Here is a 27,582-nt window from a genome sequence, read left to right as displayed (position 1 = left end):
TTTAATCACATCCCCGGAGGGGAGGTTCCAGGCCTTCCCCCCTCCTCCGCTCCTCACATCTGGGGCAAGGACTCAGGGCAACTATCTTCCCTCCAAACCCTGAACATCCTACAGTTCTGAAGGGGAGAGACACAAAATTTGTGGTGATTTTATATTAGTATTTGATAAATGGAGAGAAAGTTATCACCGCCCCCGACCAGCCGTTCACACAGCCCTGGCCAATGCTGCTTTAACAGGAGACGGGAGGGGATGGAGGAGCCAGGCCATTCAATAAACTTCCATGCCCTGTCACTGGCTAATAATGGCCACCATGGACCCACCCAAGAGGTGGCTGGGTCTCAGCACTGCAGGAAGAGACCCCTCATGGGGACCGTTCACCACCGGCTCTGGGGACCCTTCTGGTGAAAGCAGCTATCGGAACATGAGGCCAAATTTAGGCTTCTAGGTAAGGGATTCATGTCCAGGACCTCCATGGTAGCATTCTCTGAAATGCTCCCAGTTCCACGCGCAGGGCCAGTTAGACAGGCAGAAGGATGGATGAGACAATGGTGTAGGGAGGAGGGGGTTAGATTTATTAGGAACTGGGGAAGCTTTTGGGAAAGGGGGAGCTGTACAGGAAGGATGGGCTCCACCTAAACCAAAATGGAACCAGATTGCTGGTACTGAAAATTAAAAAGGTCACAGAGCAGTTTTTAAACTCAGGGCTGGGGGAGAGCCAACAGGTGCAGAGGAGCACGTGGTTCGGACAGAGACATCCTTTAGGGGAGAATCTACTGTAAGCAGTGTCAGGATGAGCTCCACCCTGACATCTGGTGGTGAGGTGTGGCAAGTTGTGGAAAAGAACTTCAGGGGCTGATCTCATTTGCATAGGCACACCGACCTCGCCTAGAATGAGGCCATAGCTGCCCAAATGGTCACTTTGGCTGCTGTGGGATCCCCAGTGTCTCTGTTATTGGGGCAGGAAGAATAAATTGTTATTACCCTGAATATGGGAACTGTGCTGGGAACTGTACGTGGCCTTTTGTTATGATGGAGGGACTCACCATCAACTAAGTGGCACTCGCTAGGCAAGGGTCATGGGTTCCAAAACTCTGTGAATGGAAAGAGGTTGGGGACAAGTATTAATACTTGGTGGCATGGGCCCCTTGGTGAGGGCCTTACATGCTAATTGCACTTTCTCCTCTCTCCACTGTGGACTATCAGAGCTAATTTTGATTCTATTAGGAGTCTAGTTACAGGCTGCTGAGCTCACTTTGGGCTAAGGGTGCACCAGCACTGGGGCTCCCCTACTATAAGCTGACTTCACCAAAGAGCTGAACTGACTAAGAGCTGAAATCACTGAGCGTTGGGTTAAGTAGTGGGGGAGCCGGAAGATCTATGGTGGAGCAGTTTGCGGGAGGGCTGGAGCGCCTTGTGGACAGGCTGGTGGAGCAGTTGGTGGGATGGCGGGAGCTGCTGGTGGGCCGTGGAGCGGAGCAGTTCGTGGACCAGCTGGTGGAGCAGTGGAGCCGAGCGAAGCAGTTTGTGGGGCGGCTGGCGGAGCAAAGGCCTATGGAGCTGTGGAGTGGTCAGCTTCAGATCATGTAAGGTGCCCCTTACCTCTCTTCCTCCCCCCCCCCCCCATCTCCACCCAGGTTGGGAGGTAAAGCTCTGCAGATAAACTTTTGAACTCTGGGGCTCCCCTGACCAGGGACAGAGACTTTTGGGTCATTGGACTTTTGGGACTTTGGGTGATTTGGGGTTGCTGGACTCAAGAACCAAAGGGATAGAGCATGCCCCAATTTGCTTGGGGTGGGTTTTTGCTCGTGGGTTGTGTTATGAATCCTGTTGGTGGTGTTTCCCCAACATAATGCCACATTGTTTCTCTCTGTTATTAAAAGGCTTTTGCTACACTCATAGAATCATAGAATATCAGGGTTGGAAGGGACCCCAGAAGGTCATCTAGTCCAACCCCCTGCTCAAAGCAGGACCAATTCCCAGTTAAATCAGACTATGTGCTTGCGAGAAGGGAAGTATTGCCCCTTGGAGGCGCCCAGCGGGGGTGGTATATATTTGTCCCAGGTCACTGGGTGGGGGCTCGAGCCAGTTTGCATTGTGTTATTGGAATGGATCCCCTAGATATTGAACCCGGCCCTTGTTGCTGCCAACTCTGATGGGCAGAAGGGTTACACTATTAAGGGAGATTCTCTATGTCCTAGTAAGGACGAGAGGATGAAAGGTAAAATACGGGTAGGATCTGATGAGAAAGTCAAATGAAAAAAAGTCCCATTCAATTACATCATGTAATGGCAGACAGCTAAAAAGTGACAAGTTTTTAAAGTGTTTATATACCAATGCTAGGAGTCTAAATAATAAGATGGGTGAACTAGAGTGCCTTGTATTAAATGAGGATATTGATATAACAGGCATCACAGAAACTCGGTGGAATGAGGATAATCAATGGGACACAGTAATACTAGGGTACAAAGTATATCGGAAGGAGAAACCAGGTCGTGCTGGTGAGGGAGTGGCTCTATATGTGAAAGAAAGTGTAGAATCAAATGAAGTAAAACTCTTAAATGAACTAAACTGTACCAGAGAATCTCTCTGGATAGAAATTCCATGCTCGAATAATAAGAATATAGCAGTAGGGATATATTACTGATCACCTGATCAGGATGGTGATAGTGCCTGGGAGATTAGAGAGGCTATTAAAATAAAAAACTCAATAATAATGGGGGATTTCAATTATCCTCATATTGACGGGGTACATGTCACCTCAGGATGGGATGTAGAGATCAAGTTTCTTGACAACTTAAGGCTATGTCTACACTACCGCAGTAAGTCGACCTATGCTACGCAACTCCAGCTATGTGAATAATGTAGCTGGAGTCAACGTACCTTAGGTCAAGTTATCGTGGGGTTTACTCCGCGGTGGGTCGACGGGAGAAAATCTCCCGTCGACTTACCTTACTCTTCTCGTCAGGGGTAGAGTACAGGGGTCGACTGGGGAGCGATCTGCAGTCAATTTGGCGAGTCTTTACTAGACCTGCTAAAATGACCATCGGTGAATTGATCTCAGAGCATCGATCCCGGCTGTAGTGCAGACCTGCCCTATATGACTGCTTCATGGAGCATCTAGTCCTGCAACCCACCAGAGGAGAGGCAATTCTTGATTTAGTCCTAAATGGAGCACAGGATCTGGTCCAAGAGGTGAATATAGCTGAACCGCTTCATAATAGTGACCATAATATAATTAAATTTAACATCCCCGTGGTGGGAAAAACACCACAGTAGCCCAACACTGTAGCATTTAATTTCAGAAAGGGGGACTACATAAAAATGAGGATGTTAGTGAAACAAATTAAAAGGTACAGTGCAAAAAGTGAAATCCCTGCAAGCTGCACGGAAACTTTTTAAAGACACTTAATAGAGGCTCAACTTAAAGGTATACCCCAAATTAAAAAACATAGTAAGAAAACCAAAAAAGTGCCACCGTGGCTAAACAACAAAGTAAAAGAAGCAGTGAGAGGCAAAAAGGTATCCTTTAAACAGTGGAAGTTAAATCCTAGTGAGGAAAACAGAAAGGAGCATAAATTCTGGCGAATGAAGTGTAAAAATATAATTAGGAAGGCCAAAAAAGAACTTGAAGAACAGCTAGCCAAACAATCAAAAAGTAATAGCAAAAATTTTTCAACTACATCAGAAGCAGGAAGCCTGCTGAACAACCAGTGGGGCCACTGGACAATCTAGATGCTAAAGAAGCACTCAAGGACGATAAGGCCACTGTGGAGAAACTTAATGAATTCTTTGCATCAGTCTTCACGGCTGAGGATGTGAGTGAGATACCCAGACCTGAGCCGTTCTTTTTGGTGACGAATCTGAGGAACTGTCCCAGATTGAGGTGTCATTAGAGGAGGTTTGGGAACAAATTGATAAACTGAACAGTAATAAGTCATCAGGAGCAGATGGGATTCACCCAAGAATCCTGAAGGAACTCAAATGTGAAATTGCAGAACTACTAACTGTAGTCTGTAACCTATCATTTAAATCAGCTTCTGTACCAAATGACTGGAGGATAGCTAACTGGATGGGCAATTTTTAAAACGGGCTCCAAAGGTGATCGCAGCAATTACAGGCTGGTAAGCCTGACTTCAGTACTGGGCAAATTGGTTGAAACTATAGTAAAGAATAAGATTGTCAGACACACAGATGAACATAATTTGTTGGGGAAGAGTCAACATGGTGTTTGTAAAAGGAAATCATGCCTCACCAATCTACTAGAATTCTTTGAGGGGGTGAACAAGCATGTGGACAAGGGTGATCCAGGGGATATAGTGTACTTAGATTTTCAGAAAGCCTTTCACAAGGTCCCTCACCAAAGGCTCTTAAGCAAAGTAAGCTGTCATGGGATAAGAGGGAAGGTCCTCTCATGGATTGGTAACTGGTTAAAAGATAGGAACCAAAGGGTAGGAATAAATTGTAAATAAGTTTTCAGAATGGAGAGAGATAAGTAGTTGTATTTCCCCACAGGGGTCTGTACTGGGACCAGTCCTATTCAACATATTAATAAATGATCTGGAAAAAAGGGGTAAACAGTGAGGTGGCAAAATTTGCAGATGATAAAAATACTACTCAAGATAGTTAAGTTCTAGGCAGACTGTGAAGAGCTACAAAAGGATCTCTCAAAATTAGGTGACTGAAAGTAATGCACACTGGAAAACATACTCCCAACTATACATATAAAATGATGGGGTCTAAATTAGCTCTTACCACTCAAGAAAGAGATCTTGGTGTCATTATGGATAGTTCTCTGAAAACTTCCATTCAATGTGTAACTGCAATCAAAAAAGCAAACAGAATGTTGGGAATCCTTAAGAAGGGGATAGATAATAAGACAGAAAATATCATATTCCCTCTATATAAATCCACGGTAAGCCCACATCTTGAATACTGTGTGGAGATGTGGTCACCCCATCTCAAAAAAGATATATTGGAACTGGAAAAGGTTCAGAAAAGAGCATCAAAAATGATGAGGGGTCTGGCATGGCTGCCGTATGAGGAGAGATTAAAAAGACTGGGACTGTTCAACTTGGACAAGAGACAACTCAGGGAGGATATGATAGAGGTCTATAAAATCATGACCGGTGTGGAAAAAGTAAATCAGGAAGTGTTATTCACTCCTTCTCGTAATGCAAGAACTAGAAGTCACCAAATGAAATTAATAGGCAGCAGGTTTAAGACAAACAAAAGGAAGTATTTCTTCACACAGCGCACAGTCAACTTGTGGAACTCCTTGCCAGGGATGTTGTGAAGGCCAAGACTATAACAGGGTTCCAAAAAGAACTAGATAAATTCATAGAAGATAGAAGGTCATAGAAGGTCTATCAATGGCTATTAGCCAGGATGGGCAGGGATGGTGTCCCTAACCTCTGTTTGCCAGAAGCTGGGAATGAGCAACAGGGAAAGGATCACTTGATGATTACCTATTCTGTTCATTCCCTCTGGGGCACCTGGCATTGGCCACTGTCAGAAGACAGGTTACTGGGCTAGACAGACATTTGGTCTGACCCTGCACGGCCATTCTTATGTTCTTATATTTTAAAATCAACAATTGATAATTATCTGGAAATGACAAAATCTGAAATGTGACATTAGTGTTCAGTAATTAAAAAGAAAAGGGAGCAAATATAAGAAATTTGTCACAAATTAAAGGAAAGTGGAAAAGTTTGAGGGATTTTATATCAATAGTTGGCACAAGGTAAAGAGGTAATATCTGAGTGGATTTCATATCAATATCTGATATTTTGTGAAAAAAGGGGCGAAATGTGGAAGGATTTTGCATCAACCAATATTTAAGGATTTAAGACAAGGACAATGTTGGAGATTTGATGTTGATATCAGATGATTAGATGGGGAAAATCTCAGGGGATAATAAATCATAGATAACTCGAGAGAAAATGGGGTAAAAGAACCTGAGGATGGCGCCCCTGCGATAGGGCTGCAGATAGAAGGGGTCAGGTAGGAAGAGGCCCAGGGAAATAGCAGTGATGGATTGGAGCGAGCAGTACATGGCTGCTGTGCATAGGGTCCTTGGGTTGGAACTAGGGTTGCCAACTTTCTAATCCCTGAAAACCGAATACCCCAGCCCCACCATTTCCTCCAAGGCCCCGCCACCTGTCCCCCGCGTCGCTCGCTCCCCCATCCCCCGAGATTCACTTGCCACCCGCAGAACCAGGCTATGACGAGCTGACGTGGAGCCTGCTTGCCTGTGCAATGAAGGCATGGTGGGGCAGGTACGGGTCCCCGTAGCAAGGGGCCAGGGAAATCAGGGCATACCAGGGGGGTCGGTCCCCAGAGCAAGGGGCTGGGGAAATTGGGGCACAGCAGGGGGCAAACAGGTTAGCTCTCCCCTCACCCGGACGGCACTGGTACCTCCTTTGGAGCCCGGTCCAGGAGCAGCCATTTCTCTGGCTCAGGCTCGGGGGCGGGAACAGCAGCAGCTGCTAAGCAGAGCCCCCAGGCTCCCCCCACCCATGGCGGAGGCCGGCTACTGCAGCTAACAGGACTTTTAGTGTCCAGTTAGCTGTGATGTAAAATAGTAAACGGTTAACCAGTAAGCATTAGTCTTACTGGTTAACCTGCCCTGATCGTTAACCCCAGCCACACTAGCCGGCCAGAGCAACCCCAAACCCGGCCCCAGCCACGCTGGGCGGCCAGAGCAACCCCAACTGCAGCCACGCCGGGCGGCCAGAGCAACCCCAACCGCAGCCACGCCGGGCGGCCAGAGCAACCCCAACCGCAGCCACGCCGGGCGGCCAGAGCAACCCCAACCGCAGCCACGCCGGGCGGCCAGAGCAACCCCAACGCCAGCCACGCCGGCTGGCCAGAGTGACTCGAGCCCCAGCCACGCCGGCTGGCCAGAGCGACTTGAGCCCCAGCCACGCCGGCTGGCTGACCAAAACAACCCCAGGCATAGCTACGCCGGCTGGCCAGAGCGACCACAGCCCCAGCCGCACAGGCTGACCGACTGGAGCAACCCCAGCCCCAGCCACGCCGGCCGGAGCAACCCCAGACTCAGCTACGCCAGCCGGCCGGAGCGACCCCAGCCCCAGCCACGCCAGCTTGTTATACCAATAAAATAAAAACCAGCAGGATCCTATTAAAGGGAAAAAGGCAAAATACCACATTTATTGTGAATACAGAAAGAATCATAGTAAGCAGTTAGTTATAGTTATAACATTCCATTCAATCTCATATTTAGTCACACATTCATTCATACAAACATACACACACACACATACACACACACACACACAGGTTCTGCAAGGTTGTTATCATAGTTACCAGCCTTAGAGTTGCTCATGCCAAGCCACTGGCCAGGTGGCCTGGACATGAGGAGGGAGCAGGGCCTTGTCAGATGCTCATCTGATGCTCCTGGAAGTTGGTTTGCAGAATCAGACCCCAAAATTCTCACTTTTTAGAGTCTATTTTTATAGGAATTTCTTCCTATGCCAGTCTATGGGAATTGCTTCATCATGCTGTTGCTGAATCAATCAGCAGATAGCACATTCCTGAGGGCTCCAAGATGTTATCTTGTTCTTTGGTTCTCCCATTCTTGAGGCTGTTGGGTGGATTCCAGTCTGCCCTCAGGGGGGGTCCTCTGGTTATTTCCACTTGACACCTTCTTCAGCCGATGGACACTGGATTCTTAGGCTGGCACCTCCCTGATCATTCAGTTATTATCCACACCAAGCATCTATCCACATACATCCTCTGTCTCTATTTTAATCACAATTGTTAATACAACAAAAGGGCAGGGAGTCTCTGGGTGCTGTTTCTGTTGTTACAGAGTATTGCTTTGAGTCTCTCTCTCTGTGAACTGCTTTGAGAACAGACTCTGTCTTAGAATGTACTAACACAATTAGCAGCTTGCAGGTTTCACACATAGAGGGAGAGAAACAGCACCAAAACCCAAGAGACCTCTTAATTAGTAATACCCTGGAATTGAAACTCTGGGGAATCAAACTCATTTGTGATTTTAATACAGAACTTCTTTAATATGATCCAACAAGCTGTCTGGCAGGAGCAGCCCCAGCTGTTAACCGAATAAACGATATAATTTTAATCGTTTAAATAGTTAACTCTTTAACAATATTTACATCCCTATGGCCTATGCTAGTTTCCCTTTTTGACTGGACATTCCAGTCGAAAACCGGCCACCTGGCAACCCTATGAGAGTGGGCAGGCCTGGATTTCCCTGGCAACAGGGAAAATGGTGTTGTTTCCGGCACCCAGTGCCGAGAGGCTGAACAACAGCTTGAGTTGGTTCGTTACCTGGTGTGCTGCACCCAATAATCACAACGGGGTGGAGAAGCAGAAAAGTTTATTTGCAGCTGCAAAAAGGTACAGGGAGAATAAAATCTCAAATCCTGCACACCAGAGCAGGAAGTTACACAGGCTTTTATACATCCTTTTTTCCAGCATACTTATCCAATAGCAAGCTGCTCCAAGTATCCATATAGCCAGCCAATCCAGTTCCCAGCTAGTTCCCTGATTCTCTGTATCATTTGTTAAACTATACATAAAGCTGCTTTATTCAGCATTGTTCTTCCATATCTTCCCTGTTTGGCCTTGCTTAGTTTCAGGCAGTCTGACTCTGCAACATACTGTTGCAGATTCTCAGCATAACTGCTGTGTGTGCCTCCAGGCGGGGGGGCCAAGGACACTTGGGCCTAGCACGCAGAGCTGCTGCGAGTGCCTCCAGGCGGGGGGGGGCCCAAGGACACAGGGGCCTAGTGCGAGGGGGCTTCATCGACACTTGTGGTCTTCCATCCCCTCGAGTTACCTAGTGGCCATGCCCCAGTGTTCCCAACAACTCCCCCCTTTGAGACACTCAACAGCCTTGGCTCTGAGTTTTCTCACTTGGGCTACTTATTTCTTTACAATATGACTTTGCATAAGCACTTTGTGATAGCCCTGAAGAGAATGACTTATTAACTTTTGCAAAAGGGCCCTGACACATGATACCGCACAGCATAATACCAGTAATACAAGCAGTACAGGAAAGAGAAATTTCAATAGCAGGCTAAATAAACCACCAAGCCAAGACGACAAACCCCAGCCCGCTATTTGTGTCTTTTAAACAGTAGCTTTAGCCCGAGATCGTCACTAGATGAGGAGTCAGCAGGTTGGACGGTCCACGGTTCTGCTGACGAGGGGGCAGGTACTGCCTTCAGACGAGAGTGATGGATCCAGTTCTTGTGTCCCTCGATCTTTGCCGCTCTATGGGAGATCAGCAGGACGGTATAGGGTCCTTTCCACTTTTCCTGGAGAGGCTCGTCTTTCCAGGTGCGAACAAGCACAGAGTCACCGGGCTGTAAGGAGTGAACGGGAGAGTCCAAGGGGAGAGGCTGGGAATCCTTGGTATACCTGTGAAGAGACAAGAGAACAGCAGACAGGGAACACATATACTGTGACAAAAAACCATTACCCAACTCCCATTCCCCTGACAGAACCGGGGTGCCATTCATAGGCCATGCCCTTCCAAACATAATTTCAAAGGGACTGAGCCCTAATCTACCCTTTGGGAGAACGCGGATATGGAGTAGGACGAGGGGCAAAGCATCAGGCCATCGCAGTGAGGCTTCTTGGCACACTTTTGAGAGATGCCGTTTAAGGGTCTGATTGGTACGCTTCACTACCCCACTGGCTTGCGGTCTCCAGGGCGTATGGAGTTTCCAGGGGATCTGTAAGGCATGTGAGATGCTTTGAATGATTTTTGACGTGAAGTGTGTCCCGTTGTCAGATTCCATCCACAGGGGGAGTCCAAAGTGAGGAATGAGCTCCTTAACAAACTTGAGGGCCACTGTCCTGGCAGTGCAGTTACGGCATGGGAAGGCTTCTGGCCATCCGCTGAACCGATCCACTATAACAAGGAGATATTTGAACCCTTGGGTCCGGGGAAACTCAGTAAAGTCTATTTGCCACACTTGTCCGGGGCCCGGAGTGGGTTCTAGGGCAGCTGGTGGCACAGGATGTCCCGGTCGGGGGTTATTCTTTTGGCAGACTAAGCAGTCCGCTTGTACCTGGGCAGCCAGGGGTCGGAGTCCGGAAGTGATAAAGTATTTTCCCATTAGCTGGATAAGTGCTTCCCTGCCAGCATGAGTGGTTTGATGTAGTTTCTGCAGCACTGGCCGGATTAGGCCCTTTGGTAAGAGGACCTTCCCTTCTGGGGAATGGAGCCATCCCTCCTTTTCCCGGAGACTGAGTTTGTCAGTTAGCTGTCTCTCCTCCCCAGAGTACTGAGGGGTTGGAAGCTCCCCTACTGATGGGATAAGGGCATGCATATGGGCGTTCTCAGCCTGAGGGGATGGCAGGGTGGCAGCATGCTTAGCCTCTCTATCTGCCCGGGCGTTACCTCTGGCCACATCTTGATCCTCCCTTTGATGGGCTTTACAGTGTACCACCGCCACTTCCGAGGGGAGTTGTACGGCTTCTAGGAGCTGGAGGATTTGGGGCCCGTACTTGACTGGGGAGCCTTGGGCTGTCAGCATTCCCCTTTGCTTCCATAGGCCAGCATGAGCATGCAGCACCCCAAAAGCATACTTTGAATCAGTAAAAATGTTGACCCGCTTTCCTTTTGACAGTTCAAGTGCACGGGTCAGGGCTATTAGTTCGGCAAGCTGGGCAGAGGTCCCAGCAGGCAAACCTTCAGCTTCCACAGTGTCATGGAGGGTCACAACAGCATAACCCGCCCTCCTTTGCCCATCTATTACAGTACTGCTACCATCCGTGTACCACTCATAATCTGCATTTGGGAGGGGTGCATCCTTTAAATCCGGACGGCTGGAGTACTGGGCATCTATGATCTCTAAACAGTCATGTTTCTGTTCCTCTGTTTCTGGCAAGAGAGTGGCTGGGTTAAGGGAGGGGCAAGGCTGTAGGGTGACTTCAGAGTTCTCTAACAGCTTAGCCTGGTACCGAGCAATCCGAGCCTGGGTGAGCCAAAGCCCTCCCTTTGCATCCAATAAGGCTTGGACCATATGGGGAGTATAGATTTGCATAACCCCTCCCAATGTTAGCTTCTCGGCTTCCTCAAGCAATAGGGCAGTAGCTGCGACCGCCCGTAAACATGCCGGCCAACCCTTTGCAACCTGATCCGGCGGCGGGAGCGGGGCCAGCCACGGGGGCGGGGGGGGGGGCGCAGCATAAAACCAGCGGCTTTGAATTCCCGACCCCCCCCCACACCCAGAGACCCACAGAGAGATCCCCCCACACCCCCGACACACAGAGACCGAGACCCCCCCCACACAGAGACCCTGAGACAGAGACCTCCCCCACACATCCCCCCACACAGACCCAGAGAAAGAGACACCGCCCCACACACACAGAGACCCAGAGACAGAGACCCCCCCACACCCCCCCCACACAGAGACAGAGACCCCCCCACACACACCCCCCACACAGACCCAGAGACAGAGACACCCTCACACACACCCCCACACAGACCCAGAGACACCCCCCCACACACACAGACCCAGAGACAGACACCCCCCCCACACACAGAGACCCAGAGACCCCCCACACACAGAGACCCAGAGACAGAGACCCCCCCACACACCCCCCCACACAGAGACCCAGAGACAGAGACCCCCCCACACAGACCCAGAGACCCCCCCACACCCAGAGACCCACAGAGAGACCCCCCCACACCCCCGACACACAGACCCAGAGACCGAGACCCCCCCACACACAGAGACCCTAAGACAGAGACCCCCCACACACATCCCCCCACACAGACCCAGAGACCCCCCCACACACACCCCCACACAGACCCAGAGACACCCCCCCCACACACAGACCCAGAGACAGAGACACCCCCCCACACACAGAGACCCAGAGACCCCACACACACAGAGACCCAGAGACAGAGACACCCCCACACACACACCCCACACAGAGACAGAGACCCCCCCACACACACCCCTCACACAGACCCAGAGACAGAGACACCCCCACACACACCCCCACACAGACCCAGAGACACCCCCCCCACACACAGACCCAGAGACAGACACCCCCCCACACACAGAGACCCAGAGACCCCCCACACACAGAGACCCAGAGACAGAGACCCCCCCACACACACCCCCCACACAGACCCAGAGACCCCCCCACACCCAGAGACCCAGAGAGAGAGATCCCCCCCCACACACAGAGACACAGACCCAGAGACCCCCCCCACACACAGACCCAGAGACAGAGACACCCCCCTACACACACAGAGACCCACACACAGAGACCCCACACACACACAGAGACCCGCACACATGTCCTGTGAACCGGGAGTTCTTGGCTATTTCTTAAACCGCGGGCAATTAGCAGCAAGATTTGAGAAGTCCCTGAACTAGTTAATATCCAAGAATAACAATTACTGCAACCCAATCAAGTAATTTTCATAGTGTGTGTACATATAGACACACACACACACATATATTGGGGCTGTCAAGCGATTAAAAAAAATCACGATTAACTGTGCGGTTGTACAACAATAGAATACCATTTACTTTAAATATTTGGCATGCTTACATTTTCAAATATATTAATTTTAATTACAACACAATACAAAGTGTACAGTCCTCAATTTATATTTATTTTTGATTACAAATATTTGCTCTGTAAAAAACAAAAAAATTGTAAAGATTCTTAAACCTTGGGCCGAGCGCTGTTGCTGTTTTTAGAAATCTCACATTGGTACCTTCTTTGCGTTTTGTCAAATCTGCTGTGAAAGTGTTCTTAAAACGAAAATGTGCTGGGTCATCTTCCAAGACTGCGGTAACATGAAACATATGCAGAATGCAGGTAAAATAGAGCAGGAGACCTACAATTCTCCCCCCAAGGAGTACAGTCACAAATTTAATTGATGTCTTATTTTTTTAACAAGCATCATCAGCATGGAAATATGTCCTCTGGAATGGTGGCCGAAGCATGAAGGGGCATACGAATGTTTAGCATATCTGGCATATCTTGCAACGCCGGCTACAAAAGTGCCATGGGAACGCCTGTTCTCACTTTCAGGTGACATTGTAAATAAGAAGCAGGCAACAGTATCTCCTGTCAGTTGTAAACAAACTTTTGTCTTAGCGATTGGCAGAATAAGAAGTAGGACTGAGTGGACTTGTGGGCGCTAAAGTTTTAAACTGTTTTGTTTTTGAGTGCAGTGATGCAATCAGAAAAAACCCAACTGCATTTGTTACACTTTCACAATAAAGAGTTTGCACTTCAGTACTTGTATGAGGTGAATTGAAAAATACTATTTTTTTTGTTTTATCATTTTTACAGAGCATATATTTGTAATAAAAAAATAATAATATAAAGTGAGCACTCTGCACTTTGTGTTCTGTGTTGTAATTGAAATCAGTATTGAAAATGGATCAAAAATATATAATAAATTGCAACTGGTATTCTATTGTTATAAGCGTGATTAATCGCGATTGATTTTTTTGAGTTAATCGTGTGAGATAACTGTGATTGACAGCCTTAACGTACATATATAAAATAATACCAAATCCTCAGAACACCAATATAATGGGGAAACGAATTCTTACCTTAAAATGACAAGTGATTTTATGTACTCATGTGGCACTTGTTGGCATTGCCCTAGCAACAAAGCTATTGAAACAGAAAAGCAGGCAGGGTGCGGCAGTGAGGCTGATGCCTAGCAGGGCTACCGGGGGGGGCGGAAAAAATCTTTTCATTTTGCCTGTGCTCCTAAGAGGTTGAAAGTTACCTAAACCCCAAAGCATAAAAGTGGGAGTGGGGGCAGGTGCTTTGAAACTTCCATTCCCAGGATCGCCATGGGTCATGAGAGACAGAGTCTACAGGCGCCAGGGCAGGGCTTGCAACTAAACTCCCATGTTTCCCTCAGGATTTTCAAACTACACTGGACCCTCACTAGAATGTGGGATTTCGGATCCATGCCAAATCCCGCATTCTAGCGGGTACTGCATTACAGCGGGGACCACGTTACAATGAAAGTTAATGACGGTTACTAAATTTGGGATCCGCAACCACGTTCTATCAGAATTTGTGTTCTATAGACGCGTGTTCTAGCGAGGGTCCGGTGTATAACTTTCAGGTTCTCGTCTCTGTCAACTCAGGCTATGTCTACCCTATAGCATTTACAGCGGCACAGCTGCAGTGGGCTAGCCCCTTGTTCTGTGTTTGGGAGTGGCGGGGATTCCTTCATGGTCTTTTTCCTCTTTCAGGTGCTTTCAAGGGTCATCATGGTGCACCTTGGTAAGTGCAGACAGGGCTTGTTAAGGGTTGCGTGCACACCATGTTGTACTGACAGACCCCAGTTTCTGCATCCCTCTAAATCAATCGCAGTTAGAGGAGAATGTGCAGCCTTCACCGCTGAACTCTCTTAAGGGTTGGTAGAGCAAATCTGTCATCTTTATTGTAAATAAATTGCTTTAAGACCTCAGTGTCCTGGCAAGGTACAGACTTCGATTCCATCATGAAGAATAATCTATTGTTGCTGCGTAAGGGAAGGTTACAGCAGTTTTCTTGATTTTTAAATGAAACCAAGCTTTTCTCTGAGGCCTTTGGAATTTTTTGGCTCGACGTCTATACGCATCTGTTTATAATCAAATCTATTGTGACACCTGTTGATCTTCCCTTCAGCTCATCTCCTTATGAAGCATTATCATGGAGGACACGTAGCTATCCGATTGGCTCTTGGTGGTTGTGCCAACAGACCCTTCTTCCGTATAGTGGCTGCATATAACAAGCGAGCACGGGACAGCAAGTATTTGGAGCAAGTGGGCTGCTATGACCCACTCCCAAATAGCCACAATGAAAAGCTTGTTGGCTTGAACATCGAGAGAATCAAACACTGGATTGGTTGTGGAGCACATGTCACAAAACCGGTTGAAAAACTTCTAGGTAACTCAGTGTGTTTTCCAATCTGAACTATTTGCTTATGTCTCTTAAAAGACAATAGGTTTTCCTTGGTGATCCTCCGCATACTGGGAGTACCAAAGACTCTTTCTTCATTTCTTTGCATGAATCCTTGAGAATATGTATATATGCAGTCACCCTTCTTTTGGCCACAGGAAATGGGATGTTTCAGAGTCGCAGCCTTGTTAGTCTGTATCCGGAAAAAGAACGGGAGGACTTGCGGCACCTTAGAGACTAACAAATTCATTTGAGCATAAGCTTTCGTGGGCTACAGCTCACTTCATCAGATGAATAGAATGGAACATATAGTAAGAAGGTTACACCTTCTCTGGCTTCCCCTTCTTGCATAGCTCCGTGATGGGGGTGGCGATGGCGCTAAAGTGGGGCACAAATCTTCGGTAGTATCCTGCCATCCCAATAAAGGCTTGGACCTGCTTTTTGGTGTGGGGAGCGGGCCAGTCTCTGATCACCTCCACCTTGGCTGGTTCCGGCTTTAGGCGGCCGCTCCCCACCCGATGGCCCAGGTAAGATACTTCAGCCATCCCCACCTTGCACTTCTCCGCTTTTACAGTCAGCCCAGCCCCCTGGAGTCGGTCCAGCACTTGTCTAACCTGGGACATGTGGTCCTCCCAGGTCTGGCTAAAGACACAGATGTCATCAATATACGCCACGGCAAAACTCTCCATCCCCCTCAGGAGCTGGTCCACTAGGCGCTGGAAGGTGGCCGGCGCTCCCTTGAGGCCGAAAGGCAGGGTCAGGAACTCATAGAGCCCCAGAGGGGTGATAAAGGCCGATTTCAGTCGGGCATCTGCATCCAGCGGCACTTGCCAGTAGCCCTTTGTAAGGTCCATGGTGGTAAGGTACCGAGCTCCTCCCAGCTTGTCTAGGAGCTCGTCCGGCCTGGGCATGGGGTAGGCATCAGATACAGTGATGGCATTGAGCTTCCGATAGTCCACACAGAACCGGACCGACCCGTCCTTTTTGGGGACCAGCACCACCGGCGAGGCCCAAGGGCTGGCAGATGGCTGGATCACCCCCAAAGCCAGCATGTCCCGGACCTCTCTTTCCAGGTCCTGAGCAGTTTTCCCTGTGACTCGGAAGGGGGAGCATCTTATCGGCAGGTGCGACCCTGTCTGCACCCGGTGGACAGTCAGATTAGTGCGTCCAGGCTGGTTGGAAAACAGCTGTCGGTACGGATGCAGCACCTCCCTGACCTCAGCTTGCTGGGCAGGGGTTAGCTGATCCGAGAGGGGAATTGTTTCCAGGGGGAAACCAGCTCTGGTCCCAGGGAATAGATCTACTAAAGGGTCATCTCCCTGCTCTTCCCACTGTCCACACACGGCCAACACCACATTCCCCCTGGCATAATATGGCTTCATCATATTCACATGGTACACCCGGCACTGGTGCGCCCGGTTCGACAGCTCCACCACATAGTTTACCTCATTGAGCTGCTTGACGACCTTGAAAGGGCCCTCCCAGGCGGCCTGTAGTTTGTTCTTTCTCACTGGGATGAGAACCATCACCTGATCCCCGGTGGCGTAGGCACGGGCCCGTGCCGTGCGGTCATACCAGACCTTCTGCTTCCTCTGGGCTCTGGCCAGATTCTCCCTGGCCAGGCCCATGAGTTCCGCCAGTCTCTCTCGGAAGATCAGGACATACTCCACCACTGACCTCCATTGGGAGTGGCCTTCCCCTCCCACTCGTCTCTCATCAGGTCCAGGGGGCCCCTCACCCTCCTGCCATATAACAGTTCGAAAGGCGAAAATCCGGTAGACTCCTGGGGCACCTCCCTGTACGCGAACAGCAGGTGAGGTAAGTACTTGTCCCAATCCCGTGGGTGCTGGTTCATAAAGGTTTTCAGCATCATCTTTAGCGTCCCGTTAAACCTCTCCACCAGCCCATTGGACTGGGGGTGATAAGCTGAGGCCCAGTCGTGCCGGACCCCACATTTCTCCCACAAGCACCGGAGCAGGGCCGACATGAAGTTGGAGCCTTGGTCTGTCAAGACTTCCTTGGGGAACCCCACTCGGCTGAAAATGGTCAGGAGCGCATCGGCCACGGTGTCTGCTTCAATGGAAGCTAAGGGCACTGCCTCGGGGTAGCGGGTGGCAAAATCTACCACCACCAGAATGTATTTCTTCCCCGACCGGGTCGTCCTGCTGAGAGGCCCCACGATGTCCATGGCCACCTTCTGGAAAGGCTCCTCTATGATGGGCAAAGGTCTCAAAGCCGCTTTCCCCTTGTCCTGGGCCTTCCCCACCCTCTGACAGGGGTCACAGGATCGGCAATACTGCCGGACCGTGGTAAAGACCCCGGGCCAGTAAAAGTTCTGTAGCAACCTCTGCCGGGTGCGCCGGATTCCCTGGTGCCCTGCGAGGGGGATGTCATGGGCCAGGTACAGGAGCTTGCGGCGATACTTCTGGGGGACCCCCAGCTGCCTCCTGATCCCACAGGACTCTACTTCCCTTGTGGGAGCCCATTCTCGGTACAGGAACCCCTTCTCCCACAGGAACCTCTCCTGGCAGCCTCTCCTCATGGTCCGTCCCACACTGAGGTCGGCCAGGTCCCTGAGCTTCCGCAAGGAGGGATCTTTCCTCAACTCGGCCTGGAACTCAGCGGCTGGGGAAGGGATGGGGCCCGGTTCCCCCTCAGTGGCCAGGTCTGAGGCCTCCGCCTCTCTGAGCCGTGCCCCTCGGCCCTCCCTCCCCACCAGGGTAGGGTCCTGCGCCTCCGGTGTGATACCCTCCCCGAGGTCAGGGCGCAGTGCCCCTCGCCGGCTCTGGCTACGGGTCACAACCAGGGCGGCCTGGGGCTTGCTTGGCCAGTCCTCTAGGTCTCCCCCCATCAAAACTTCAGTGGGTAAATGGTGGTGTACCCCCACATCCTTGGGGCCCTCCTTGGCCCCCCATTTCAGGTGTACCCTTGCCACGGGCACCTTAAATGGGGTCCCGCCCACCCCTGTCAGGGTCAGATAGGTGTTGGGCACCACCCAATCTGGGGCCACCACCTCGGGCCGGGCCAGCGTCACCTCCGCGCCCGTATCCCAGTATCCATTGACCTTCCTCCCATCCACCTCCAGGGGAACAAGGCACTCTCTCCGGAGGGACAGCCCCGCGCCCACCCTGTAAACTGAGCACCCTGAGTCCAGAGCCTCCAGCCCTCTGGTGGAGCTGGCCTGGGGTACTCTTCCCTCCGGGGCAGGTGGTAAACTGGTAGGCCCCCTTTTCTGGGTCGTCTGCCCCTCGTCCAGCTGGGTCCCTACCCAGTTAACCCTGGGTAGGTTGGGTCTGCTCAGTTTGTCCCTGAGCCCGGGGCACTGGGACCGTACGTGGCCTCTCTGGCCACAGTGATAGCAGCTCAGGTCACGTTGGTCCCCTCGAGCGGGTCGGAGGGGCCCGACGCTAGGCGTTCCCCGTGGGAGGGGGTTCTCCCTATTTCCCCGCTGGGAGGCCCCCTGGTAACCCTCTCTCTGCATCGGGGGGGGCCTGTTCTTTTGGGACTCCTCCCGGCTACCCCCGACCGACTGTTCACAAACTCGTCGGCCAGCTGCCCTGCGTGCTGGGGGTTCTCGAGCTTTTTGTCCACCAGCCACAGCCTCAGGTCGGAAGGGCACTGATCATACAGTTGCTCCAGTACGATTAGGTCAAGCAGGTCCTCTTTAGCTCGGGCCCCAGCTGTCCACTTGCGGGCATACCCCTGCATCCGGTTGGCCAGTTGTAGGTAGGTGACCTCAGGCGTTTTACGCTGACTCCGGAACCTTCTCCGGTACATCTCGGGGGTCAGTCCAAACTCACGGAGCAGGGCCTGTTTGAACAGTTCATAGTCCCCTGCCTCCGCCCCTGTCATTCGGCTGTACACCTCCACGGCTTTGGGGTCCAGTAAGGGGGTGAGGAACTGGAGCCTGTCTGCAGGGTCAACCCTGTGCAGCTCACAGGCATTCTCAAAGGCCGTCAGGAAGCTATCTATGTCCTCCCCCTCCTTACGCTGGGCCAGGAAGCACTTATCAAAGTTCCTTGCAGTCTTGGGTCCCCCCGCACTCACCGCAGCCGGGGCCCCACTGCTCTTCAGCCTGGCCAGCTCCAGTTCATGCTGTCTTTGTTTCTCCTTCTCCTGACGCTCCCTCTCCTTCTCCTCCTGCTCATGTTGACGTTGTTTCTCCTCATGTTGACGTTGTTTTTCATGATCCTCCAGCTCCCTCATTTTCATCTCCCTCTCCCATTCCAGCCGCCTCCGCTCCAGGGATGGGGAGCTCCGCTGGGAGGATCCCCTGCTGGGTGCCGGGGTCAGGGTGCCCTCGGTATTCGCTGGGCTTCCCCCAACCCCTCCCCCAGACATAGGTAGGAAGGGTCTCGGGATGTCCTCGGCAGCAGTCTGACCCCTCCCAGCCCAGTCAGGTCCCAGGGCCCACGCTGCGTCCCCCAGGCAGCTTCCCTCAGGGACAGGGATCGGGTCATCCAAGCGATCCCTCTCCTCCAGCTGGGCAATCAGCTGTTCCTTGGTGGACCTCCCGATGCGCAGCCCTCTCTGCCTGCACAGCTCCACCAGGTCGCTCTTAAGGCGTTTAGCGTACATCTCCCTGCTGGCCACTCGCAGGCCGGGCAGCTTCCCACGGTTTCCAGGAAAAGCCCCTCGTGTGCCAGTCCTTCTTGAGGTCACCACCTCTTTGCCAGGGTCGAGCTGCAGACTCCTCCGCCCCTGGGACCGCTCGCTGCAATCCCCCGGGGGACCCTGTTACTGCAAAAGTCTTTCTCTCTGGTCACACATTCCCAGGGGTTAACCGCCCCCCGAAACCGTCTCTCTCTGAATCTTCAGCACGCCTGGTCCCCGTCAATTCCCCTTCGTTTTACTGCTCCCCAGTCACTTACTGCAGGAAGCGCCGTTCACGGGGTGCAGTAGATCCCACCGCTACCACCAGTTGTCACGGAGTGTGGGGGAGTCCAGGCCCTGCACCCCTCTTCCTGGGATCCACTGAGACTCTCAGCCAGCCAGTAAAACAGAAGGTTTATTGGACAACAGGAACACGGTCCAAAACAGAGCTTCTGGGTACAACCAGGACCCCTCAATCACGTCCTTCTGGGGGAGCAGGGAGCTTAGACCCCAGCCCTGGGGTTCCCTGTGTTCCTCTCCCCAGCCCCAAACTGAAACTAAACCCACCCAGCAGGTTCCCTGCTGCAGCCTCTGTTCACATTCCTGGGCAGAGGTGTTACCTCCCCCTCCCCCTCCTGGCTCAGGTGACAGGCTCTCAGGTCTCCCATCCCCAGGGCACATTCCCAGGTCAACACTCCCCCCTCCCTGCTGAGTCACATCGTCACAGGGTCCATGAACCCTTTCAGGGGGGCCGCAGGGCCCCATGGCTAAAATCCAAAGCCCGAACCCCAGCACCTCCCGCAGGGCTGAAGCCGGGAGCAGCAGGGCTGAATTCTGGAGCCCCGAGCCCCGGTGCTCCCCAAGGGACAGAAGCCCTGAGCCCATGGGCAGAGTTGGGGGAACACAGGGGTGTTACACCTCCCCCAAACTACAGTGCAAGAGCAGGGCAGTCCTGGGGTAGCTCCACACCCCCCCTCCACCACCTCCTCTCTCCACCCCCTGGCTAGGTCGGAGGTGGGAAGCCAGAGTCCGGCAGCGTGGGACAGCTGCTGCTCTGACTGGTGCCATGGAGCAGGCGGGCGCAGCGTTGCCTCGTCTCCTGCTGCTGCAGGAGGTTGAAGCTGCTCCCCTTTGCTCGTGCAGCTGGTAAGAGCTGCCTGGGCGGGGGGACCCGGCTGCTTTGTGGCTGGCAGAGCCCTCAGGGTACAGGGAGCGCAGGGGAGCCCTGAGAGCACACAGCCCCTAGCTACCTCCTCCCTGCACCCTGAGCTACCCTCTGCCCACACACAGCCCCTAGCTACCTCCTCCCTGCACCCTGAGCTACCCTCTGCTCACACACAGCCCCTAGCTACCCCCCTCACTGCACCCTGAGCTACCCCCCTGCACACAGCCCCTAGCTATCCCGTTCCCTGCACCTCAAACTTTTTGAGCTGAGCCCCCCCACCTTTGAGTTATAATTTTTGGTTGTAGCCCCCCCCCAAGTCCAGACAGGCGGGTGGCCTGCTGAGATGAGTCAGGGGGTGGATGTAGCATACCCTTCCCAGACCCCGACGTCGGAGCTGGCTTGAGCCTCACTGGCCCCTGCCCACCCAAAACAGAAGTCAAACTCTACCTATGCAAACTTGTTTTCCCCCCTTTCCCTGGCCCAGAGCCTCCCCCTCCCACACTGGGCCCTGGAGATTTTAATGGCATGTTGTGGGTGGCCTCAGAAAGAAAAAGGTTGAGAACCCCTGTTCTAGACCTTTAACCATTTTTGTTACTCTCCTCTGGACCGTCTCCAATTTGTCCACATCCTTCCCGAAATGTGGCGCCCCGACTTAGACACAATACTTTAGCTGAGGCCACATCAGCATGGAGTAGAGCAGAAGAATTACGTCTCGTATCTTGCTTACAACACTCCTGCTAATCCTGCCCAGGATGAGGTTTGCTTTTTTTGCAAGTGTTACACTGTTGACTCATATTTAGCTTGTGGTCCACTCTGACCCCCAGATCCCCTTCCGCAGTACTCCTTCCTAGGCTGTCACGTCCTGCTCTGTATGTGTGCAGCTGACTGTTTTGTCCTAAGGGGAGTACTTTGCATTTGTCCGTATTGAATTTCAGCCTGTGAACTTCAGACCATTTCTCCAGTTTGTGCAGATCATTTTGAATTTTAATCCTATCCTCCAGAGCACTTGCAACCCCTCCCATCTTGGTATCATCCGCAAACTTTATCAGTAAAAAGAAAAGGAGGACTTGCGGCACCTTAGAGACTAACCAATTTATTTGAGCATAAGCTTTCGTGAGCTATAGCTTACTTCATCAGATGCATACTGTGGAAAGTATGCAAAGTATGCTGTGATTGCAGAGCCACTGGCCATTATCTTTGAAAACTCGTGGCGAACCGGGGAAGTCCCGGATGACTGGAAAAAGGCTAATGTAGTGCCAATCTTTAAAAAAGGGAAGAAGGAAGATCCTGGGAACTACAGGCCAGTCAGCCTCACCTCAGTCCCTGGAAAAATCATGGAGCAGGTCCTCAAAGAATCAATCCTGAAGCACTTGCATGAGAGGAAAGTGATCAGGAACAGCCAGCATGGATTCACCAAGGGAAGGTCATGCCTGACTAATCTAATCGCCTTTTATGATGAGATTACTGGTTCTGTGGATGAAGGGAAAGCAGTGGATGTATTGTTTCTTGACTTTAGCAAAGCTTTTGACACGGTCTCCCATAGTATTCTTGTCAGCAAGTTAAGGAAGTATGGGCTGGATGAATGCACTATAAGGTGGGTAGAAAGCTGGCTAAATTGTCGGGCTCAACGGGTAGTGATCAATGGCTCCATGTCTAGTTGGCAGCCGGTATCAAGTGGAGTGCCCCAAGGGTCGGTCCTGGGGCCGGTTTTATTCAATATCTTCATAAATGATCTGGAGGATGGTGTGGATTGCACTCTCAGCAAATTTGCGGATGATACTAAACTGGGAGGAGTGGTAGATACGCTGGAGGGGAGGGATAGGATACAGAAGGACCTAGACCAATTGGAAGATTGGGCCAAAAGGAATCTGATGAGGTTCAATAAGGATAAGTGCAGGGTCCTGCACTTAGGACGGAAGAACCCAATGCACAGCTACAGACTAGGGACCGAATGGCTAGGCAGCAGTTCTGCAGAAAAGGACCTAGGGGTGACAGTGGACGAGAAGCTGGATATGAGTCAGCAGTGTGCCCTTGTTGCCAAGAAGGCCAATGGCATTTTGGGATGTATAAGTAGGGGCATAGCGAGCAGATCGAGGGACGTGATCGTTCCCCTCTATTCGACATTGGTGAGGCCTCATCTGGAGTACTGTGTCCAGTTTTGGGCCCCACACTTCAAGAAGGATGTGGATAAATTGGAGAGAGTCCAGCGAAGGGCAACAAAAATGATTAGGGGACTGGAACACATGACTTATGAGGAGAGGCTGAGGGAGCTGGGATTGTTTAGCCTGCAGAAGAGAAGAATGAGGGGGGATTTGATAGCTGCTTTCAACTACCTGAAAGGGGGTTCCAAAGAGGATGGCTCTAGACTGTTCTCAATGGTAGCAGATGACAGAACGAGGAGTAATGGTCTCAAGTTGCAGTGGGGGAGGTTTAGATTGGATATTAGGAAAAACTTTTTCACTAAGAGGGTGGTGAAACACTGGAATGCGTTACCTCGGGAGGTGGTAGAATCTCCTTCCTTAGAGATTTTTAAGGTCAGGCTTGACAAAGCCCTGGCTGGGATGATTTAACTGGGAATTGGTCCTGCTTTGAGCAGGGGGTTGGACTAGATGACCTTCTGGGGTCCCTTCCAACCCTGATATTCTATGATTCTATGATTCTATGAAAGTACACAAGATCTTTTTATACACACAAAGCATGAAAAAATGGTGTTTTCCACTACAAAAGGTTTTCTCTCCCCCCACCCCACTCTCCTGCAGGTAATAGCTTATCTAAAGTGATCACTCTCCTTACAATGTGTATGATAATCAAGGTGGGCCATTTCTAGCACAAATCCAGGGTTTAACAAGAAAGTCTGAGGCGGGGGTAGTGGGGGGGTAGGAAAAAACAAGGGGAAATAGGTTACCTTGCAGAATGACTTAGCCACTCCCAGTCTCTATTCAAGCCTAAGTTAATTGTATCCAATTTGCAAATGAATTCCAGTTCAACAGTCTCTCGCTGGAGTCTGGATTTGAAGTATTTTTGTTGAAATATCACAACTTTCATGTCTGTAATCGCGTGACCAGAGAGATTGAAGTGTTCTCCGACTGGTTTATGAATGTTATAATTCTTGACATCTGATTTGGGTTCATATATTCTTTTACGTAGAGACTGTCCAGTTTGACCAATGCACATGGCAGGGGGGCATTGCTGGCACGTGATGGCATATATCACATTGGTGGATGTGCAGGTGAACGAGCCTCTGATAGTGTGGCTGATGTGATTAGGCCCTGGGATGGTGTCCCCTGAATAGATATGTGGGCACAGTTGGCAATGGGCTTTGTTGAAAGGATAGGTTCCTGGGTTAGTGGTTCTGTTGTGTGGTGTGTGGTTGTTGGTGAGTATTTGCTTCAGGTTGGGGGGCTGTCTGTAGGCAAGGACTGGCCTGTCTCCCAAGATTTGTGAGAGTGTTGGGTCATCCTTCAGGATAGGTTGTAGATCCTGAATAATGCATTGGAGGGGTTTTAGTTGGGGGCTGAGGGTGACGGCTAGTGGCGTTCTGTTATTTTCTTTGTTGGGCCTGTCCTGTAGTAGGTGACTTTTGGGTGCTCTTCTGGCTCTGTCAATCTGTTTCTTCACTTCCGCAGGTGGGTATTGTAGTTGTAAGAAGGCTTGATAGAGATCTTATAGGTGTTTGTCTCTGTCAGAGGGGTTGGAGCAAATGCGGTTGTATCGCAGAGCTTGGCTGTGGACGATGGATCGTGTGGTGTGGTCAGGGTGAAAGCTGGAGGCATGTAGGTAGGAACAGCGGTCAGTAGGTTTCCGGTATAGGGTGGTGTTTATGTGACCATCGTTTATTAGCACAGTAGTGTCCAGGAAGTGGATCTTAATCGCGTCTCTGCTAAGGCTGCGTCTACACTCCCCCTTGTATCGGTAGAACGTATGTGGCTTAGGGGTGTGAATAAGCCACCCCCCGAGTGACACAAGTTACACAGACCTAAGCGCCGGTGTGGACAGTGCTATGGTGCTGGGAGAGCTTCTCCTGCCAACATGGCTACGGCTGCTCGTTGAGGGTGGAGAGCTCCTTCCCTTCGGCTTCCAGCCGCTCCAGTAGAGACTGCCACTGGGGGCCACGTCACTCACAGCTGTGAGGGCTGAGCGGTTAAGGCGTTGGACTCGAAATCCATTCGGGTTTCCCTGCGCAGGTTCAAATCCTGCTCACAGCGAGGCCTGTGTTTTAGCCACACTTGCTCACCAGGGCAATACATCTCCACCGGCCCTGGGACGCTCTCCATACACTCACCACCCCAGGTAAACCCTGTTCTGCTCCTTTCAGGGGGATGCCTGGGATGGTGCCTCACGCTGTGTCCCTGCGGTCTCAGGCCTCTGCCCCTCACCCAGCACCCCCCCGGCTCAGCCCCACCCCTGGGTGCTGCTCCTCTCCAGAGCGTGGAAGGAGCTGAGCACGGGCAGCCCGTATCAGAGGCCAGGGGAGCCTGAGCCTCCCCCAAAAGGCCGTCCATGTGGGGCGGAAACGCTGGGAATGTGGGGCGGGTCTCCCATCCGGAGGCCCGTGGGCCCATGGTCATCTTTCGAGCGCTGGAAGCGAAGCTCCAGAGGAGTGGGGGCCCCACCTGAACCCCGCTCCCCTCTGCCTCTTAGCCCGATGCCCTGCTCTTGCTCTGCCTCTTCCCATCCCCCCTCCACCTCCTCCCCCAAAACCTGCACCCCAACCCCCCTCAGCCTTTTCCCCCGTGGCCCCGTCTTCTCGTGCCTCTTCCTGTCCTGCTCCACCTCCTTCCCCAAGGACCCCCCTGCCCCCCGCTCACCGAAGACAGAGAAAAGGGACGGGTACCTGGCCCCATGGCCCCCGGTAGCCCCCCTACGGGGAAAGGGGTGGAGAGGAGCAAGCAGGGGGTGAGTGGAGTCCTGGGGGAAGAGGCGGAGAGGAGCGAGGGGCAGGTAGGGGGACCTCGGGGGCCAGAGGAGTGAACAGTGGGGGGGCGGGGCCTCGGGGGAAGAGGATGACCGGGGGCGGGGCCTCTGTGGCAGGGCCATGCTCTAGGCCCCGGTGGCCCCCCAACTTCTCGGGGTCATCTGAAACCCAGGATGAAGGTGACACAGGGCCTGGTTCCTCTTTGGGCTAAGATTCCATAACACCTCTCCCTTCCTGGCAGTGTGAAGGGGCTGGACAGGGGCATAAAGCCCTCCAGACACGGCCGGAGACAGGGAAAGGGCCGTCAATGCGGAAGAGAATCAGGCCCAGAGTTAGACAAGGGGTGCAGAGAATATTCTGGATTCTGGTTATTGCACTTCGCCCTTGCTCGAAATGCTTCCTGTATTTTCTCCATTTCACTCCCTGACTCTCGATCTCTGCCCCTTTCCCCGTTTCGTCCTCAGAATTAGCACATTCAGCCAGTTAATCGCAGCAATCCCACCATAACACAGCAGCCTGAAATCTCAGCTCTCTCCCGCCCCTCGCACGAGACCTGCTGCCAGCTGAACTGGAGAAAGAATGGGGAACGTCTCTGGCAGAGGGTGTGAAACAGACACCCGGAAAAGGTGAGCTTTCACAGGGACTGCTGGGCACGCATGGACTGTGGCTGGGGAGGGGGCTGCCAGACCTCTCTCGGGTGACCAGACAGCAAGTGTGAAAGATCGGGATCGGGGTGGGAGGTAATCGGAGCCTATATAAGAAAAAGACCCAAAAATCGGGACTGTCCCTCTAAAATCAGGACACCTGGCCACCCTAGACCTCCCCCACAGACTGCCACTGAGTGAGTGGGGGGCAGTTGCACAGACCTGCAGGGACCACACGGATTGTGAGGTTTGCTCCCCTCCTGTCTCCAGTGGGGCTGAGGTTTCTCCCTGAGCCTGCTGAGCCCTGTGGCCCTTCCCAGCCACGCCCGTGGGAGCAGAGAACACCGAAAGACCAGGCCGGGGAGGTCATATGGTTTATTGGACCCGGTTCTGTTGGGGAGAGTGTAGCCAGACAGACAGCCCTCCCCCCCCCCCCCCGCTCAGACCAGCATTGCTGGAAACACAGGAGGAAGCCGGAACAGGGCACTTAACATATATTCCAGCACAGCCTTTGAAGCTGTGAAAGCACAGGTGTGCTGCTACAATGTGCCTCTGGGAACAGATACGACGATTAAGCTCACAGCAGGCATAGGCCCTGTGACAGACATGGCTCTTCGCCCCTACTAAATAGCGTGATGCACTCACACCAACATCCTAGGTGGGAAAATATTTACCCTGATTAAAGAAATGTCCAGTAGTCGACACTTATTGTTTCTCTCCCTTGCAAGTGTAAACTACTCTTGCGAAAGCTGGCGTCACCCCGACAGACCAGCCTCAATTTGGCATAAGAAAGGAGAAAGAGAAGAAAGGAGTACAGAGGTATAAGTAGGGGACCTACAGCACCCTGATTTTTGAGTGCTTTTCACTATCTATCTGCTGGTCAGATAAGTGACAGCCTCCCAAGGCTTCTGCAGCTGAGAGGGTCCCTACGCCTTGTCCCTTATTCGTCTTTCCGCGGAATTGAGTGACCGATCCTGGCTGGGCACCGCTGGAATCGAGAGACGCAAGGAGGGTAAGAAGCACCCACACCTGATCTCCTATCTTTAGTGTACACATATTTTGAAATAGAGCTCTATACTTTGTTTTCTTTCTTTGGGATTGTGGCTTCAGTTTTGTAACTTGTTTGTGTGTGTAACATCTCTACATTTAAATAAGTAGGCACTAGCAATTTTGTAACCACATGATTAGAATGTAGCTTAATAAATTTTGGTAACCATTTATGCATAAGCCTGACTTGTTTTCTCTGGTTTACTGTAAAGCAGCCAACACAATTAAAGAACCTCAGCCGTTTTGGCTCTAAAGCCTGGCCATTAGGTGAGAGTACT

At 51.6% G+C, this 27,582-nt stretch overlaps 1 long non-coding RNA gene across 1 annotated transcript; it reads left to right on the top strand.

The window, feature by feature from the left end:
* The first annotated feature begins 1,179 nt into the window (after positions 1–1,179).
* Positions 1,180–27,582, top strand: LOC311528646. Its single transcript, XR_014713655.1, has 3 exons — positions 1,180–1,583; positions 26,078–26,239; positions 27,142–27,582. It is a non-coding gene; the product is annotated as an uncharacterized lncRNA (long non-coding RNA).

Source organism: Lepidochelys olivacea (assembly GCF_965140295.1).
Source record: "Lepidochelys olivacea isolate rLepOli2 genome assembly, chromosome: 11".
NCBI lineage: Eukaryota > Metazoa > Chordata > Testudines > Cheloniidae > Lepidochelys > Lepidochelys olivacea.
The sequence above is the reverse complement of the archived record's forward strand: the minus strand, read 5'-3'. Positions and strand labels throughout refer to the sequence as shown.